A 19072-nucleotide genomic window follows, 5' to 3' on the forward strand; every position below is an offset into this window, starting at 1 on the left:
GCAGGCCCTTAATTAATTGATTGATTCACTCCAAAGGCAAAGCCAGTCAGGAGCTTTCGCAGCCATCCTGAGGTTTTTTTGTTTTGTTTTGTTTTTTGTTCTTTTTTTTTTTTTTTTTTTGAGACGGTGTCTCACTCTCTCGCCCTGGCTGGAGTGCAGTGGCGCCATCTTGACTCGCGCACCCTCTGCCTCCCAGGTTCAAATGATTTTTCTGCCTCAGCCTCCCGAGTAGGTGGGATTACAGGTGTGCACCACCATGCCCAGCTAATTTCTTTTAAATTTTTATTTACTTTTTTTTTTAGATGGAGTCTCACTCTGTTGCAAGGCTGGAGTGCAGTGGCACAACCTTGGCTCACTGCAATCTCCACCTCCCAGGTCCAAGTGAGTCTCCCGCCTCAGCCTCCCAAGTAGCTGGGATTACAGGTTCCTGACACCATGCCCAGCTAACTTTTGTATTTTTAGTAGAGATGGGATTTTACCATGCTGGCCAGGCTGATCTCAAACTCCTGGCCTCATGTGATCTGCCCACCTCAGCCTCCCAAATTGATGGGATTACAGACAATAGCCGCCGCACCCAGCCGAGTTTTGTATTTGTTTTTGTTTTTTTGACACTGAGTCTCACTCAGTTGCCCAGGCGGGAGTGCAGTGGCATGATCTCAGCTCACTGCAACCTCTGGCTCTCAGGTTCAAGTGATTCTCCTGCCTCAGCCTCCTGAGTAGCTGGGATTACAGGCAGGCACCACCATGCCAGGCTAATTTTTGTATTTTTAGTAGAAACGGGGTTTCACAATGTTGGCCAGGCTGGTCTCAAACTCCCGATGTCGTGATCTGCCCACCTCGGCCTCCCAAAGTGCTGGGATCACAGGCCTGAGCCACCCTGTAATCCTAGCACATTCGGACGAGGCGGGTGGATCACGAGGTCAGGAGTCTGAGACCATCCTGACCAACATGGTGAAACCCTGTCTCTACTAAAAATACAAAAATTAGGTGGGTGTGGTGGCACGAGCCTGTAATCCCCGCTACTCAGGAGGCTGAAGCAGGGAAATCACTTGAACTCGGGAGGCAAGAGGTTGCAGTGAGCCGATGTCATGCCACTGCACTCCAGCCTGAGCTACAGAGCATGGCTCTGTCTCAATAAAAAAAAAAGAAAGAAGGAAAGAAAGAAAGAAAGAAGGAAGGAAGGAAGGAAGGAAGGAAGGAAGGAAGGAAGGAAGGAAGGAAGGAAGGACAAATGCCTTGTGCACTTTGCTTAGTTTCCCTCAGTGACGTAATCCACAGTTGTTATTCAGATTTCCCCAGTGTTACCTGTATTCCTGTGCATGTGTGTGGGAGTGTGTATACAATTTTATCACCCAAGTAGGTTTGTGTGTAACAGCACCATAATTGAGATACTGAAGAGCTCCAACCCCACAGGGTCGCTTTTATAACCAGGCCACCTCTGTCCTCCACCTCTTCCCCTGTCCCTAATCCTTGGCAATCTGCTATGCATCCTGTGTCTCTAACATTTTGTCATTTCAACTAAGTTACATAAATGCAAACAAACAATGTGTGATCTCTTGGGAAGGGCGTTTTTTTCACTTACCATAACTTCCTGGAGCTTCATCCAAGCGTGTGCCAGTAGCTGGCTCCTCTGTAGTGCTGAGCACTATTTCACGGGATGGAAGCCACACAGTGTGTTTAACCAACCACCTGCTGAAGGAAGTTGGAGCAGCTTTCAGTTTTGGCTTTTATAAATAAAGCTGCTATGAGCATTCATGGGTAGGTTTTTGAGTGAACATGTGTTTTGATTCCTCTTGGATAAATGGCCAGGGCTGTATGTTGGTTGCATGTGTAGTTTTTGGAGAAACTACCAGCTTGTTTTGCAGTTTGGCTGTACCATTTTGTGTCCACCAGCAAGCTGAGTGACTTTTTCAGCATACTTGCCAGCATCTGGTGTTGTCACATTTTTTATTTCAGCCGTTCTGATAGTTGTGTAGTGGGAAGTTTCTTTCAATGCTCTTCTTATGATGACCTTAAGCGATCGTCAGCTATGATTTGCCCTGGTTTCCTAACTCAGGCCTGTAATCCTAGCACTTGGGGAGGGTGAGGCTGGAGGATCCTTTGAGGCCAGGCTGGGCAACATCGAGAGACCTTGTCTTTACAAAAAATTAAAAAATCACTCAGGTGTGGTGGTGCACACCTTTCGTCTTAGCTATTCTGGAGGGTGAGGTGGGAGAATCACTTGAGCCCAGGAGATCGAGGCTGCAGTGAGCCATGTTTGAGCCACTGTATTGCAGCCCAGGTGACAGAGTGATACCCTGTCTCAGGAAAAAAAAGAAAAACAGAAAAAGAAGAAATATCAATAAACGTGTGTGAAAAGGTGTCCACCAATGTAGAAGAGACCACACTGTGTGGTATCCCAGATCCCAGATTTGCCAAGATTTAAAAGTCCATCCCTAGGGAGCTGGCAGGAAGTGGAGGAACAAATAGGAGCATCGTTCTGAATGTTGAGCTGTGCACATCTCACAAGACAGCAATTCTGTCCTGGGTAAGTGTCCTGGAGAAACTTGGCACATGTCCAGGAGGAAAGCACCAACGTGTACAAAGTGGCATTGTTTAAATAGCCAGACATTGAAACGGCCCCAAATGTTGATTGACAACAGAAAAGATAAAATGTCGCAGGGCAGCCGGGCGCGGTGGCTCACGCTTGTAATCCCAGCACTTTGGGAGGCCGAGGCGGGCGGATCACGAGGTCAGGAGATGTCTCTATAAAAAACAAAAAATTAGCGGGTGGTGGGGGACCTGTAATCCCACTACTCAATTGGATGCAGAGAATGAACCGCGCAGGGCATGGTGGCTCACGCCTGTAATCCCAGCACTTTGGGAGGCTGAGGTGGGCAGATCATGAGGTCAGGAGTTCGAGACCAGACTGACCAACATGGTGAAACCCCATCACCACTAAAAATACAAAAATTAGCCAGGCATGGTGGCAGGAACCTGTAATCCCAGCTACTCAGGAGGCTGAGGCAGGAGAATCGCTTGAACCTGGGAGGCAGAGGTTGTAGTGAGTCGAGATCGTGCCACTGCACTCCAGCCTGGGCGACAGAGGGAGACTCCATCGCAAAAAAACAAAAAGAGAGAAGATAAAAAGTCAATTGTTTCATGATTGGAATAGTATACAGCAATGGAAATAACCAGTTATAATATGCAACAGATTAAATGAATCTCACAGACAGAAAGCTGGACAAAAGATGCAAATCACAAAAGAATACATAGGATCCAACATATCTTTTATGTATATAAAGTTGAAATTAGGCAAAACTAAACTATATGAGGGATAAAACGATGAAGAGGAAATGAATATCAAAAAATTCAGGGACACCAGGTGCAGTGACTCATACCTGTAATCTCAGCACTTTGGGAGGCCAAGGTGAGAAAGATTGCTTGAGCCCAGGGGTTTGCAACCAGCCTGATCAACATAGGGAGACTCTATCTCTAGAAAAAATTTAAACATTAGCTTTGTGTGGTGGCACATGCCTGTACTCCCAGCTACTTGCGAGGCTGAGATGGGAGGCTCACTTGAGCCAGAGTGTGAGGCTGCAGTGAATTACAATCCTGCCACCGCACTCCAGCCTGGGTGGGAGAACAAGACTCTGTCTCTAAATAAACAAACAAAAACCAACAAACAAACCCAACAACTCAGTTTCCTTTGGTGACAAAGGAATGGGTATTGTTATGAACAGGGAAGGTATGGGGCGGGGTGGGGAGATCCTGATCATAGTCCATTTCTTGATCCGGGTGGTGGTTTCTTCAGTGTTCAATTCTGTAATTATTCTTTAGGTCATAATCCCAGTTAATCGGGAGGCTGAGGCAGAAGCATCAGTTGAACCCAGGAATTCAAGACTGCCGTGAGCTATGATTGTGCCACTGCACTCCAGCCTGGGTGACAGAAAGAGAGCATCTACTTATATTAAAAAAAAAAAAAAATCTGATGATAGTTTATGTAATTAGCAATTGACAAGGAATTTTGGTTATTTCTGTGACATACAATGTAATCATGGAGTGAAATGCCTGGTGAAATATTAGATTTTTAAGAGTTTTATCCAATGTTGGAATTTTCATAGACCTTGTCTATACAAAAATAAAAAAGTTAGCCAGGTGTGGTGGTGCACACAAAAAAGTTAGCACAGTAGGTGGTAGTCCTAACTACTCAGGAGGCAGAGACAGGAGAATCCCTTGAGCCCGGTAGGTCAAGGTGGCAATGAGCCAAGACCATGCCACCGCACTGTAACCTGGATGACACAGCAAGTCCCTGTCTCAGAAAAAAAAAAGAAAAGAAAGCTTCAGTTTAGATGTGAAATATATTTCAGAAGTAAAAATTAATAACTCTTTTAGATTTTCTAAGAGCAGATCTATACCTCAAGAAAACTTTGTTGTACTAACATAGGGGACCACATTTTTAGGTGTTTTTTCTTTCTTTTTTTCTTTTTTGAGAAAGAGCCTCACTCTGTCGCCCAGGCTGGAATGCAGTGGTATCATCTCTGCTCGCTGCAACTTCCGCCTCCCACGTTCAAGCAATTCTCCTGCCTCAGCCTCCCAGCTAGCTGGGATTACAGCCACCCGCCAACACGCCCAGCTAATTTTTGTATTTTTAGTGGAGATGGGGCTTCCCCATGTTGAGCAGGCTGGTCTCAAACTCCTGACCTCAAGATATCTGCCCGCCTCAGCCTCCCAAAATGCTATGACTCTAGGCATGAACCACCACACGGGGCTGCAAATTTTTGGTTTTTTAATCAGAGTAGTTTTTTTTTTTTCTTTTTCTTTTTCCTTCTCTTTCTTTCTTCTTTTTTTTTTCTTCTAGATCCTAAGAGGACAATATCAATGTAAGTTTTTTTTTTTTTTTTGAGATGGAGTCTCGCTCTGTTGCCCAGGCTGGAGTACAGTGGCACAATCTTGACTCACTGAAATGTCTGCCTCCCAGATTCAAATTCAAGCGATTCTCCTGCCTCAGCCTCCAGAGCAGCTGGGATTTCAGGCATGTGCTGTCGGGCCTGGCTAATTTTTGTATTTTTAGTAGAGATGGGGTTTCACCATGTTGGCCAGGCTGGTCTCCAACTCTTGACCTCAAGTGATCCACCCGCCTTGGCCTCCCAAAGTCCTGGGATTACAAGCATGAGCCACCGTGCCCAGCCTCAGTGTAGTTTTAATATGAAAGCTCAATCCTTAGAAAGACTCATAAATAATTTCCTTCTAATTTTAGCCAACTTGAGCACATACAAAAATTTCTTTCACAAATTCATCCTTCACAAACCTTTCATGACTTAGCAATTCCATGACAGGCTTAGACCTCTGCTTTGACCTAAACTTCCCCTTTATTAAGTAATAAGTCGTTTTATTTAGGACAGAAAATTTACAACACAAGATCCTTTGTCATTCCAAATTCTTTTTTTTTTTTAACTGTTTTTACCAAAAATATATCTTCATACCTGTAACATTCTTCACATCTCTCTCCTACTTATTGGTTCCTTTCTGTCTTGTTTTTATTTAGTTCATAAATCCATATTTTGAGACAACATTATATAATCTCCAAATTAGACAAAATTATTCCTTTATTTCCATAAAGAACACATTTTGGCCAGGTGCAGTGGCCCACACCTGCAATCTCAACAGTCTGGGAGGCTGTGGCAGAAGGATCACTGGAACCTAGGAATTCGAGACCAGTCTGGGCACCACAGCAGAATCCTATCTTTATTTTTCCTAATTTATAAAAAGTTCAAATAATTTTAAATATACAACAATACTAAATAAAGCAAAAACATGTTTTTACACATTTTAAATAATTTTTCTTATCAAAAATGCATCTTTTTTTGGTACACTTGGTCCACGGAATTGTATAGATTAATTAGAATTTTTAACTCTTAGCAACCTTAATTTCTAGTGAAAAACCAGGAAGCAAAAGAAAAAATTCTTTTTTTCTTTTTTTTTTTTTGAGATGGAGTTTCGCTCTTGTCACCCAGGCTGGAGTGCAATGGCGTGCTCTCAGCTCACTACAATCTCCACCTCTTGGGTTCTAGTGATTCTCCTGCCTCAGCTTCCCCAGTAGCTGGGATTATGGGCACCCGCCCCAACACCCAGCTAATTTTTGTATTTTTAGTAGAGACAGGGTTTCGCCATGTTGGCCAACTGACTGTCACATAACAGTATTTTACAGATGAGAACCATTTATAATTTTAGAAACATCACTGTTTTATGTGTATCAGTACAACCCCAATATATTTGGTAGTTCTATAAAAGTTTAAGAAGCCACAAACACACTTATATTTATGTTTGGCAATTTATGTTTTTGTGTCTTTATCTTATTTGGAAATGACCCCTATATTTAATGAGTATCTGTCACTTAATGTAACATAACCTGACTTTAAGATTTCAAATTCTGGCTGGGTGCAGTGGCTCTTGCCTGTAATTCCAACACTTTAGGAGGCCGAGGCGGGCCGATCAACTGAGGTCGGGAGTTTGAGACCAGCCTGACCAACATGGAGAAACTCCATCTCTACTAAAAATACAAAAATTAGCTGGGCTTGGTGGTGCATGCCTGTAATCCCAACTTGGGAGGCTGAGGCAGGAGAATCCCTTGAAGCCAGGAGGCCGAGGTTCTGGTGAGCCGAGATCATGCCATTGCACTCCAGCCTGGGCAACAAGAGTGGAACTCCATCTCAAAAAAAAAAGATTTCAAATTCCGACCAGGCGCGGTGGCTCACACCTGTAATCCCAGCACTTTGGGTGGCCAAGAGGGGAGGATTTCTTGAGACCAGGAGTTCGAGACCAGCCTGGCCAACATGGTGACACCCTGTCTCCACTAAAAGTACAAAAATTAGCTGCGCATGGTGGCACATGCCTGTAGTCCCAGCTACTTGGCAGGCTGAGTCAGGAGAATCACTTGAACCGGGAGGCTGAGGTTGCAGTGAGCCAAGATCGCACTACTGCACTCCATCTTGGGCCACAGTGAGAGAATCTGCGAAAAAACAAACAAACAAAATCTCAAATTCTATGAAAAACTTATGTATAGACATTTATGCCATTTACAGTTACCTAATTTATATATATATATATATATATATTTTTTTTTTTTTTTTTTCGCAATCTCGGCTCACTGCAAGCTCTGCCTCCCGGGTTCACGCCATTCTCCTGCCTCAGCCTCCTGAGTAGCTGGGACTACAGGCGCCCGCCAACACGCCCGGCTAATTTTTTGTATTTTTAGTAGAGACGGGGTTTCACCGTGTTAGCCAGGATGGTCTCGATCTCCTGACCTCGTGATCCGCCCGCCTCGGCCTCCCAAAGTGCTGGGATTACAGGCTTGAGCCACCGCACCCGGCCTCTAATTTATATTTTTAACAACTATATCCTCATTAATTTTGAATACTGAGATATTACACAAAGCTAGTCCTCATTTCAGGTTATTTTCCTGTTCACAACTTTTGTAGCCTGTGACTCTCAGATGTTCACCTAAGAACCTTAAAATTAAATAAATAGGTATTTTGCCAGTAACTTGTAAGACAGAGCTGTTTTCATTAAAGTAGCAATACTAAATTAGTTTTATTTATCAAGGAGCTCCACAAACAAAGATCACTCTGTTTTTAGGTTGGGTTTAAAGTTTTATGACCTTGAAGCATCTAGCAGAGACACGTATAATCCTATCTGACCCGCAAACCCAGGGGAAAATGTACACTGCAAATGCTAAAGACGGATGTGCATGGTGGCTCACGCCTGCAATCCCAGCACTCTGGGAGGCCAAGGTGGGCGGATCACTTAAGGCCAGGAGTTCGAGACCAGCGTGGCCTACATGGCAAGGCCCATTCTCTATTAAAAATACAAAACAATTAGCCAGGGGTGGTGAGGCGTGCCTGTAGTACCATCTATTCAGGAGGCTGAGGCATGAAAATTGCTTGAACGTAGGAGGTGGAAGTTGCAGTGAGCCGAGACTGCACCACTGCACTCCAGCCTGGGTGACAGAGCAAGACTCTGTCTAAAAAAAAAAGGAAAGAAAGAAAAGAAGATGCTGAATATATTTTATTTTTATTTTATCAACAAATTTAAAACTAGCTTATTTATCAAAGATTTAGTTAAATCACATGAACTAAAAGGTATTTGGGTTCATTTTTATGTTATATATGTATACATGTATTTATGTAGGTATGTGTGTATACATATATGCATATACATACATAGATATGTGTGTGTATAGATCTGTGTGTATATATATGTAATACATATTATATAATATATGTAATATATATATTACATATATATTTGAGATAGGGTCTCGCTCTGTCACTCAGGCTGGAGCGCAGTGGTGCAATCACAGCCCACTGCAGCCTCTACTTCTCGAATTAAAGTGATTCTCCTGCCTCAGCCTCCCCACTAGCTGGGACTACAGGCACACACCACCAAGCCCAGCTAATTTTTGTATTTTTTTTTGGTAGAGATGGGGTTTTGCCATGTTGCTCAGGCTGGTCTGGGACTCCTAAGCTCAAGCAATCTATGCACCTTGACCTCGCAAAGTGGTGGGACTAAAGACGTTTGACACTGCACCCAGCCTATGTACATATTTTTTTAGAGATGGGGTATTGCTGTGTTGCTCAGGCTGGCCTCGAACTCCTGGGCTCAAGTAATCCTCCTGCCTCAGCCCCCTGAGTAGCTGGGAATACAGGCATGCTCCACCATGCCCTGCTCACTATATATTTTAACAAGTTTAATTTATCTTTTTTATCTTTTTTTTTTTTTTGAGAGAGAGTCTCGCTCTGTCACCCAGGCTGGAGTGCAGTGGCATGATCTAAGCTCACTGCAGCCTCTGCCCCCACTGGTTCAAGTGATTCTCCTGCCTCAGCCTCCTATGTAGCTGGGAATACAGGTGCACACCACCAGCCCCAGCTAATTTTTTTATTTTTAGTAAAAACTGGGTTTTGCCATGTGGCCCAGGCTTGTCTCGAACTCCTGACTTCAGCTGATCCACCCGCCTCAGCCTCCCAAAGTGCTGGAATAACAGGCATGAGCCACCATGTCCGGCCACCCCGAATAGAATTCCTTAAGGGATGTCTAGCTGACTATGCCAGATTTCAATTTGGAGACACGACATACAACATGCAAAAACAAACATACATAGACAGAAACACAAATAAGACCTTATAGCTTTCATTTTAGAATTTTAGTCATGAGACAGCAAAACATTGTAATGTGGACTCACAGGTTTATAAAACACAGTTGGATCCAAATGAGATTTCTCAGAAAATGGGAGAGGTCCCAAAGCTAAACTTTAAGATTTTCAGGGCCAGGCACTGTGGCTCATGCCTATAATCCAGCCACTATGGGAGGCCAAAGCGGGCATATCACCTGAGGTCAGAAGTTGGAGACAAGCCTGGTCATGATGTTGAAACCCCGTCTCTACTAAAAATACAAAAAGTAGCCAGATGTGGTGGTGTGCATCTGTAATCCTAGCTACTTGGGAGGCAGAGGCAGGAGAATTGCTTGAACCTAGAAGGCGGAAGTTGCAGTGAAGTGAGATCGCTCCACTGCATTCCAGCCTGGGCGACAACAGAGAAACTCCAACTCAAAAAAAAAAAAAAAAAAAGATTGTCATTAGTCTTGATAAGCAATTTTATAAGGGCAGCAAACCAAAACTTTGGGTAAAACAGTTTAGTTTTCTTTTCTTTTCTTTTTTTTGAGATGGAGTTTCGCTCTTGTTGCCCAGGCTGGAGTGTAATGGCTCAATCTCAGCTCACTGCAACCTCAGCCTCCAAATTCAAGAGATTCTCCTGCCTCAGTCTCTCAAGTAGCTGGGATTACAGGCGTGTGCCACCACACCTGGCTAATTTTGTATTTTCAGTAGAGATGGGGTTTCACCATGTTGGTCAGGCTGGTCTGGAACTCTTGATGCCAAGTGATCCACATGCCTTGGCCTCCCAAAGTGCTGGGGTTACAGGCATCAGCCACTGTGCCTGGCAAGCAGTTTAGTTTTCTGGTTTTTATTTTAATCCCTTTGAGCCCACCTTTATCCTATTTCAGTTTCAAATGAGATTAGGGATTAAATACTAACTGTTTAATTTTAGCTAGGGCTGGCTGGATTTTGCACAAGAAACAAAATCTCTCAGCAGTTTTGAAAAGTCCAGTAACAGCCGGGCGCGGTGGCTCAAGTCTGTAATCCCAGCACTTTGGGAGGCCGAGGCGGGCGGATCACGAGGTCAGGAGATCGAGACCATCCTGGCTAATCCGGTGAAACCTCGTCTCTACTAAAAATACAGAAAAAATTAGCCGGGCGTGGTGGTGGGCGCCTGTAGTCCCAGCTACTCGGGAGGCTGAGGCAGGAGAATGGCGTGAACCCGGGAGGCAGAGCTTGCAGTGAGCTGAGATCGCGCCACTGCACTCCAGCCTGGGCGACAGAGCAAGACTCCGTCTCAGAAAAAAAAAAAACAAAAAAAACCCAACAACAACAAAAAAAGAAAAGTCCAGTAACAAATTTCTCTTCTGTTTGCCACTCTCAGTTGCTTGACAGCTCCATGCCGGTGGGAAGCAATTTGGCAGTTTGTTCAGCTCTTCCTGGCCCCTGTGTAGCAGAGAAGCAGTTTTTATGCCAGAAACAGAGATCCTTTTTATTATTGCTCTGAGCTCATGATTTTGACCCGTTTAATCTGAGGGCCTAACATTTATAAACATTTCTCTCATTCTGTTCTTTTCTAATATCAATCCTTCCATGGACTGTTCCATCACCCTAAACAACTGTTAGGCAAACCTGAATTTACATTTCCAAAAGGTCTCTAGGTTGTTGTTTGCCATGGAGCTGTTGTAATTAATAGAGCCATTAATTTGAAAGCCCTTCAAGACCCTTTCCTTACTGATTTTTATGTTGGCTGGAGTGTGATTTTATCAGTTTATCTTACTTAATACCAGCAGAAATGTCAGCAGATTCCAAGCAGGCAGAAAAGAGAGAGAGAGAAGTAGACAACTTAGAAGGCTCTCCATTTAACTTTGTAGTTGGCAGTTTTAAAATTCAGTATTAGGAAAAAGCAAATTTGGGGAGTTCAAATGATTCCATTGATGGCCACTGATTTTGAAATGTGCATAGGGAAAGCCATTTAGCTGACTGGAGTCCCAGAAAATCTGGCATGCTTTAATGTCTGAGAATGCCATTCCATTTCTTTTTAATCTCTGAGAAGCAAAGAAAATCCTATAAACCCTGTCAGGGACTGTCAGGAGTCTGGACCAGTGTTTTAGATGGGGGTGACACCCTAGGTTCTTTCAGTTGGCTTTCTCACACTCACCATATGTGTATTTTTTGAGACAATTCTCACTGTTAAACAGGCTTTAGTGCAGTGGCAAGACCACAAGTCATGGTAGCCTTGACCTCCTGGGCTCAAGCAATCCTCCCACATCAGCCTCCTGATAGCTGGGACTACAGGTGGGTGCCACCACACCCAGCTAATTTTTGTATTATTTGTAGAGGTGGGGTTTCACCATGTTGCCCAGGCTGGTCTCCAACTCCTTAGCTCAAGCCATTCTCTCACCTCGGCCTCCCGAAGTGCAGGGATTATAGGCGGGAGCCACCTGGAGGGGCCGACCCTCACCATGTGTATGTGCGTTTTAACATTTCCTGTGGAGCTAAACTATTTATGTTTATTTTTGCTGTGGGATGATCAGATGTTCAGGAACAGGGAAGAAAAAAAAATGAGCCAAATCATTTACAGACGTGGGAAACCAAACCCAAATCAAACCAAAATCAGAATGCTCACACAATTTCAACCAAGGCGTGCACGTCAAACAAAATATTCAGCCAGACATGCAGAACCAAAAGCGAATTCACCAGAAAAGACTTGCCTCACAGACAGAACATTAATTCTGTAGAAATCAGAGTCCTCAAACCAGAAGGGCACTTCTCTTTACACCAGAAAGTGCTTGCCGAAAGCAAACAAGCAAAAAGAAAAAAGGGAAGAAATCCAACATTTATACTCCCAGGAGGGATTCAAGGTCCTTTGTTTAAGGGAGCCTTATAACCAAATCACATCCAGAATAAAGTAAAAAGGAACTGACCAAAGGGAGGGAGTCTGGGTATTTGAGGAGATTCACCAGAACAGAAAAGCAACTCCTGGAAAGGCAGTCTGCAGGGGGCTCAGTCACCGCTGCGTTAGATTCCAGAGACTCTGATTCATCCAAGATGAATTCACTTGGGTCCCACTTCTGGCTTCACTCTGTGACACTGCATAACAAATACGGAAAGACTCTAAAATAAAATGAACTTTCTTTGGAAATAGGTATTGCTTGGGAATAAGCAGGCCATAGGAAAGTACATGTGAATTTAGGGAGGTGAAGGAAGACAAAGGTTTCTAAAGGAAAATGGAGGATCACAGGATTGTTTTGAGATATTTATCCTTGGCTACAAGGATCAAGGGTATGCGTGGCACCAGTCTGAGGTTGGACAGATGGTTGCTGGGCAGATGTCCTTGCAGAATATTTTTTGATAAAAGGTTAGGAAGGCCTTTGTGCAAGGTGGAACTGGAGCCTGGACCACTGGCAGCACCCACTCATCCACAGCCTCAGCTTCCCTTTTAGAGACACTGCAGGGGAGCCAAGGAGCTGGGCCTTGGACCCCTCTTTATTGGCAGTCTGTGCAGGGTGACCAGGACTGTGTGGTCAGAGGGTAAACCCACGTCACCTCCTATTGGCCGCGATTGCTCCGCTCTGGGTCAAATGTGCATTGGTGCCATGGGGGCGGCACTCGCAGCCCCAGGCCTTCTTCTGGCAGGGCTCTCCGTTGCTCTCCCTGGATCAGGAACTGGGGGAAGAGAGCGAGGCCAACCAGAAGCCCAGACGCCCTGGGGAGAGCTGATCCTGGGCAGGGGTTCCCAGGAGGACAAGGAAGCGCCCTGGTGAAGATGCGCAGGCGCTATGCAGGCAGCCCAGGCACTCCATCAGGGATCCCTTATCCTTTAGGAGGAGTCCTCCCCGGGCGGTGCTCCAGGGCTGTGGGCTGGGGCATGACGGCCCCCAGCTGCGTAGCTCCAGCCCCTTTTTAGCCGGCTGGTGGGCAGCTCGTAGTGGGGACGCGGGATCCGAAGGGACCCCTCTCGGGAGTACCCGCTGCCCTTACTGGTCCTGGGACACGGCTGGACCCCGCGGGCTGGCAGCTCGGCGGCAGAAAAGGCAGCGGGCGCTGGGAGACAGCTGCTGCCTACGCAGCTCTGCTCAGGCTTAGGCTCTGGTTTCGAGCGAGCCCGCTAGGCCAGGTCCTGCTCGGGTGCGCACCTGCCGGGTAAATGGCGCCGAATCCCTGCAGCCGTTGCCACCATCGCGGTCGCTGCGCGGAGCCTCCCGGCTTCGTCTGCTTGCGCCCCGCGGGAGGTGAAACTTCACCCAAGTTTGGGTTCTGGGGAGAACCTACTGAAGCCAGGAGTGGCTCGGGTGGGGGTCACAGACTGGGAGTGGGGGTGGGTGGGGGGACGGAGCCGGTCTCCATCAGGGCCGTCCAGGGGGTGGGCTGTGTATCCACGACCCTGGGGCGCTGGCGCTCGCCCTGGGGAAGGAGCGGGTAGGCTGTCGGGCCACCAAGCAGAAGGAGCCAGCGATCGGGGTTGGAGTGGTCGATCCTGCGGACTTCTGCAAGGACAAAGTTTGGTTCTTTGGCCGCTTTGTGGAGCCTCTGTCTGTGTCCAGCGCGGAAAGCTGAAAGTGCAGCATAGACGCGCTCCTGACCGCACCTCCTCACTCCAGCCTCCCCTCCTTCCCCCCATTCTGCCCGGCCTTGTCTGGGTCAGGTCCTGGACCAGAAAGGCGAAGGGAAGTGGGACGGCCTTTCAATGAAGGCCCATTACGTGCCAGGCCCCGTGCCCGGCGCCTCCCCCTTCCCATCAGGGCCCTCCCAACCCAGGGACCCGCACGTGTGTGCAGGGAGGGGGACGGGGAGAAGACACCACTGTGCACGAGGGGGTGGTGGCCCCGCCGAGCCCTCTTGGTCCCTGGTTTCCCCAGTGAATGAGGCCCGCAGCTGGGGCCTCTGCACCCAGACCTGCGTCCCTCCTCATGGTGCCCGGGAGCTCCGTCGGGCTGCGGGGCCTCCTGAGCTTGACTCTGTTTTTCCCGCAGCTGCGTCCCGGGGCCAAGCGGAGGCCCACGAGGAGGCCGGCGGCCCCGCGCATCCCGTAGCCCAAGTGGCCCAGGGCTGCACCGCGGCGGCCTCGGCGCCTTGGAGTCCGGGTATTCGCTGAGGGTGCACTACGACGAGTTCCAGGAGGTCAAGTACTTGAGTCACTGAGGCACTGGGGGCCTGTGCGGGGCCTCTCTGCCCCTCAGGCTTCTCTCAGGAAGCAGCGCCACCGGGACCGGACCGGGCTGCCGCTCTGGAACCCGCACGAGGTGAGCCTGCTGTCGGGGCTGGTGTTCGCCGCCGGCCTCTGCGCCATCCTGGGGGCTTTGCTGGCGCCCAAGTACCTGGGCCGGTCGCGGCGGGCGGTGGCGCCTGTCCCGAGGGCTGCCCCCATCGCAAGGCCTTTGCGCTCGATTCCTGGCGGCCAACCTGGATGCCAGCATCGACCCGTGCCAGGAGTTTTACTGGTTCTCGGAGGAAGAGGAGGTGCTAGTGCTGGCGACGGAGTAAGTGTAGCAGGTGACCCAGCTCATCCACTCCGCACCCCATAGGGATGGCTGCAGATCGGCTAGCCCCTGTCCACCGGCCTCCAGGACCTGTCTGCTGGGTGGGCTTTGAATTCCCACCTCCACCTGTGTCCGGTAGCCACACTGAGGGAGGCAGCTGTTGAGCACTGGAATAGAAATCCAGAGCCCTAGGTTGACATCCTGGCTCTCCCCACTGCTCTCCATTATCTGGGATGACCTCCTGCCCCTTCTTTGTGGGGTTGTCTGGGTCCTGGGTCCAGCCACAGCTAGGGGGCACAGGTGGGGGTGGTGCCCTTGGTGGCCCATATGCACGTCTGTCTGGACATCCACCGGCTTCACCTGGCCCGAGGATCCTGCACAACTACCTGGTGTGGCGCGTGGTGGTGGTCCTGAGTGAGCACCTGTCCCTGCCATTCCATGAGGCACTGCACGAGCTGGCACGGGAGACGGAGGGAAGCCACAAGCTGCAGGAGCTGGCTGAGGTCTGCCTGGGCCAGGCCAACCACCACTTTGGCATGGCGCTTGGTGCCCTCTTTGTACGCGAGCACTTCTCAGCTGCCAAGGTGGGCTGCCCTGGTTTAGGGTGGGGAGGCTGGTGCTGAACTGAGGGTGGATCCCTCCTGAGGCCATGGTCCTAACATGGGGAGCCCCACAAGTCCCCCTGCAGCAAGTAGCACCAGGCCCTGCTAAAGGCTCAGCCTATTCTGAGGCTCCAGGCTGCTCCTCCACAGGCCTCCTCCTCCAGGAAGCCTACCTTGTCTGTCAGCGGAAGGTGACCCACCCCACGAAGCCCCTGCCCAGCCTTCTCAGCCTGGCTCGGGAGGCGTGGCCTTAAGGGATGTCCAGGATGGTTACTGGGGCAGTTTCCTCTTCTGGCCTCTGAGCTTATTGTCGGGGGTGCAAGGCCTGGATCCCCATCTCCAGGGTTTCCACTTGGTGCTGAGAACCAAGCTCTGGGCTTTGTAAGTGAGGCCTAAAGATGGGGACACTCCTCATGCCAGGAGTGATGGACCAGAGTGAAAGGCTGCTGGGCTGACCCTTGCTCCCCAACCCAACTCTGCAGGTGCGGCAGCTGGTGGAAGACATCAAGTATGTCCTGGGCCAGTGCCTGGAGGAGCTGGACTGCACAGACGCTGAGATCAGAGTTTAAATCAGGGAGGACTGTGTCCCGGCCCCTCCCCTTGTTGCCAGCTTGACCCTGCCCCAGCTTGGTGACGTGAAGCCACACTGGCTGAAGGGAGTGGCAGGGTGTGGCTTGCCTGGCCTGGGGGTCCTGAGAATGGCAGCTCAGGGTGGGCCCCGGTGTCCGCCAGGCAAGAATGGGGTGTTGGGGGCAGATGCCATCTGGGTGAGGGCAGTGTGCATCCTGCAGCCAGGAGCCACCCCCGCTCCCACTCACTGTGTCTTGTGTGGAACAAGACACCCTGTCATTCGTTCACCCATTCTTTCTGTATTTCCTGGGAGCCACCTACAGCCAGACCCTGTTCTGGTGCTGAAGGGAGGTGAAGCTCGAAGCACACAGCCCAGGCCACAGAGTGGGTTTGGCCTCCTAATGCCATGAGTCCTGGAGACAGTGGGAAGTAGGTAGGTAGGGTGGTCTGGCAGCCTTGGCACCCCCTGGTTTCTCACCAGCCATGGCCCAGACAGGTGGGGCTGGCAGGAGCCTGGGCCCAGAGTTCCAGTGCTGTGGGAAAGGGTGGGGCAGGTGGTGACAGCATTAAGTGGAGCCTTGTCTTTGTCATGATTGCAGCCTGGGCTGGGCCACCCTTGCCCACGTGTATGCGCCTGTGGGTGTGCACACCTCTTCCTGGAGGAAGTCGGGGGAGGGGCCAGTGCCCTGGGCCAGCCAGGCCTGGGATACATCTTCCAGAGCAGCTTGTATACTTGAGTTTGACCCCTGTTCCCTTGCACAGGTAGATGGAGCTCCAGGGAGAGTCTGTTCTCCAGCAGCCCTGGGCACACCCAGAGGTGTAGCCTCAACCAGAGGGTTTGGTAACCTCAGGCTGAGTTCAAAAGTAAATGTGTGAAAAGGCATCCAATCAATGTGGAATAAAGCACATTGGGATGGGGTGGGGGAGGTATCACAGACTCCAGGTTGGCAAAGACCTAAAAATCCACCCATAGTAGGGTGGAGGGAGGTGGAGGAATAGGCGCCCCACACACCAGACTCAAGAGCATCATTCAGGACATCAAGATGTGCACATCCCAGGATACAGCAATTCCATCCCGGGAAAGTGTCCTGCAGAAACTTGGCACACGTGTCCCAGGATGTAAGCACCAACGTGTGCAAAGTGGCATTGTTTAAATAGTCAGACACTGAAAAACCCAAATGCTCATCAACAGCAGAAAAAGTGTCAAGAGTTTCATAACTGGAATATTATACAGCAACAGAAATGACCAGGCTTTTGTAACATACAACAGATTAAATAAATCTCACAAACATAAAGTTGAACAAAAGATGCAAATCACAAAGGAACACATAGGATAGAACACATCTTACACATACATGAAGTTCAAACGGGGCAAACCTAAACTATATGGGGGATAAAACTATGAAAAGAGGTTGGGTGCAGTAGCTCACACCTGTAATCCCAGCAACTAGGCTGAGGCGGGCAGATCACCTGAGGTCAGGAGTTTGAGACCTGCCTGGCCAACATGGCGAAACCTCCATCTCTACTAAAAATACAAAAATTAGCTGGGTGTGATGGCATGTGCCTGTAATCCCAGCTATTCTGGAGGCTGAGGCAGGAGAATCACTTGAACCCAGGAGGTGGAGGCTGCAGTGAGCCGAGATCGTGCCATTGCACTCCAGTCTGGGTGACAGAGCAAGACTGTCTCAAAAAAAAAAAAAAAAAAAAAAAAAAAGACAGAGCAAGACTCCGTCTCAAAAAAAAAACAAAAAAACAAAAAAACAAAAAAACAAAAAAAAAAACCCTATGAAAATAAAATGAGTATCCAAAAATTCAGGCTTACACCTGTTAATCCCAGCCCTTTAAGAGGCCAAGGCAGGAGGATTACTTGAGCCCAGGAGTTTAAGACCATGGGCAACATAGTGAGACCCCATCTTTAAAAAGAAAAAGAAAAAAAATCAGTGGTAAGAAAGAATAGTGTTTTCATTGGGAAAGGTATGGAGTGGTGTGGGGGAACCGTGGCCACAATCAATTTCTTGATCTGGGTGGCAGTTACTTTGGTGTTCAATTCTGTAATTATTCTTTAGGCTATACTTTTCTGTTTTATGCACTATTCATCATGTGTGACGTATCTTAAAAACAAAGACAGGGCCAGGCGTGGTGGCTCACGCCTGTAATCCCAGCACTTTCGGAGGCCGAGGCGGGAGGATCACGAGGTTAGGAGATCGAGACCATCCTGGCTAACATGGTGAAACCCCGTCTCTACTAAAAATACAAAAAATTAGCCGGGCGAGGTGGCGGGCGCCTGTAGTCACAGCTACTCAGGAGGCTGAGGCAGGAGAATGGCGTGAACCCCGGGGGGGCGGAGCCTGCAGTGAGCCGAAATCGTGCCACTACACTCCAGCCTGGGCAACAGCGAGACTCCATCTCAAAACAAAACAAAACAAAACAAAACAACAACAAAAAAAACAAAGAAAAGGAGTGAACACTATGCAGTGACGCGGTGTGAGCCAGATTAGATGACGGGTTCCAGCCACGTTTCCCATTTTCATTGCAATCAGCATTTTCCAAAATGTGACACACACTTACTTCCGAAGTGTGGTACTCCAGATTAGGTGGTATGGGGCATGTTTTAGCTGCCATCAGACAAGACATTAAATAGCATTAAACTTCACAATGAGAAAGTTATTTTTTAGACAGGATCTAGCTTTTTCATCCAGACTGGAGTGCAGTGGTGTGATCTCAGTTCACTGCAACCTCGGCCTCCCCAGCTTAAGCCATCCTCCTTCCTCAGCCTCCTGCACAGCCAGTATTTTTTGTAGAGATGAGGTCTTGCTATGTTGCTTAGGCTGGTCTCAAACTTCTGGGCTCAAGTGATCTGGCCACCTTGGCTTCCCAAACTGCTGTGATTACAGGCAGGAGCCACCGCGCCCGGCCAGTTATTTTTTGATTCTCTTCCAACCCTTCTGATAATGTCAAGGAGAGAATCTATGGTTCTATGATGTCTTCACTACCACCCTAACTTTGCCATCTCTCCTTTAACAAGATAAAGCATGCTTTAGACTCAAAGCACCTAAGAAGGCTGTAAGAACACTGCTTTTGGTGTGTGTGGAATACACAGTTGCTTCTGTTTATGGCAAGAGATGGTGGTCTTCCATTTTTCAGTTACAAGTTTCCTTTTCTAATAGATTTAAGGAAAATCTGAGCTTATGTAGAGGAAAATATTCAGCAAATCATACCACAGGCAGTAATGTGGCTATGGCAAAAAGTTGTCAAGGTGATACGTGACTAGCTGAGTGCTAAGAAGC

The 19072-nt window shown here is 48.2% G+C and overlaps 1 protein-coding gene and 1 pseudogene across 1 annotated transcript in view; one reads left to right on the forward strand and one right to left on the reverse strand.

Annotated features, from left to right (window-relative positions):
- The window catches only part of LOC116809380 (endothelin-converting enzyme-like 1), a 32172-nt pseudogene extending 16388 nt beyond the window's left edge, over positions 1 to 15784 (forward strand).
- The window catches only part of DIS3L2 (DIS3 like 3'-5' exoribonuclease 2), a 480187-nt gene that overhangs the window by 93195 nt on the left and 367920 nt on the right, over positions 1 to 19072 (reverse strand). The window lies entirely within an intron of this gene.

This window comes from Hylobates moloch, unplaced genomic scaffold (assembly GCF_009828535.3).
Source record: "Hylobates moloch isolate HMO894 unplaced genomic scaffold, HMol_V3 SCAFFOLD_1, whole genome shotgun sequence".
Lineage (NCBI taxonomy): Eukaryota > Metazoa > Chordata > Mammalia > Primates > Hylobatidae > Hylobates > Hylobates moloch.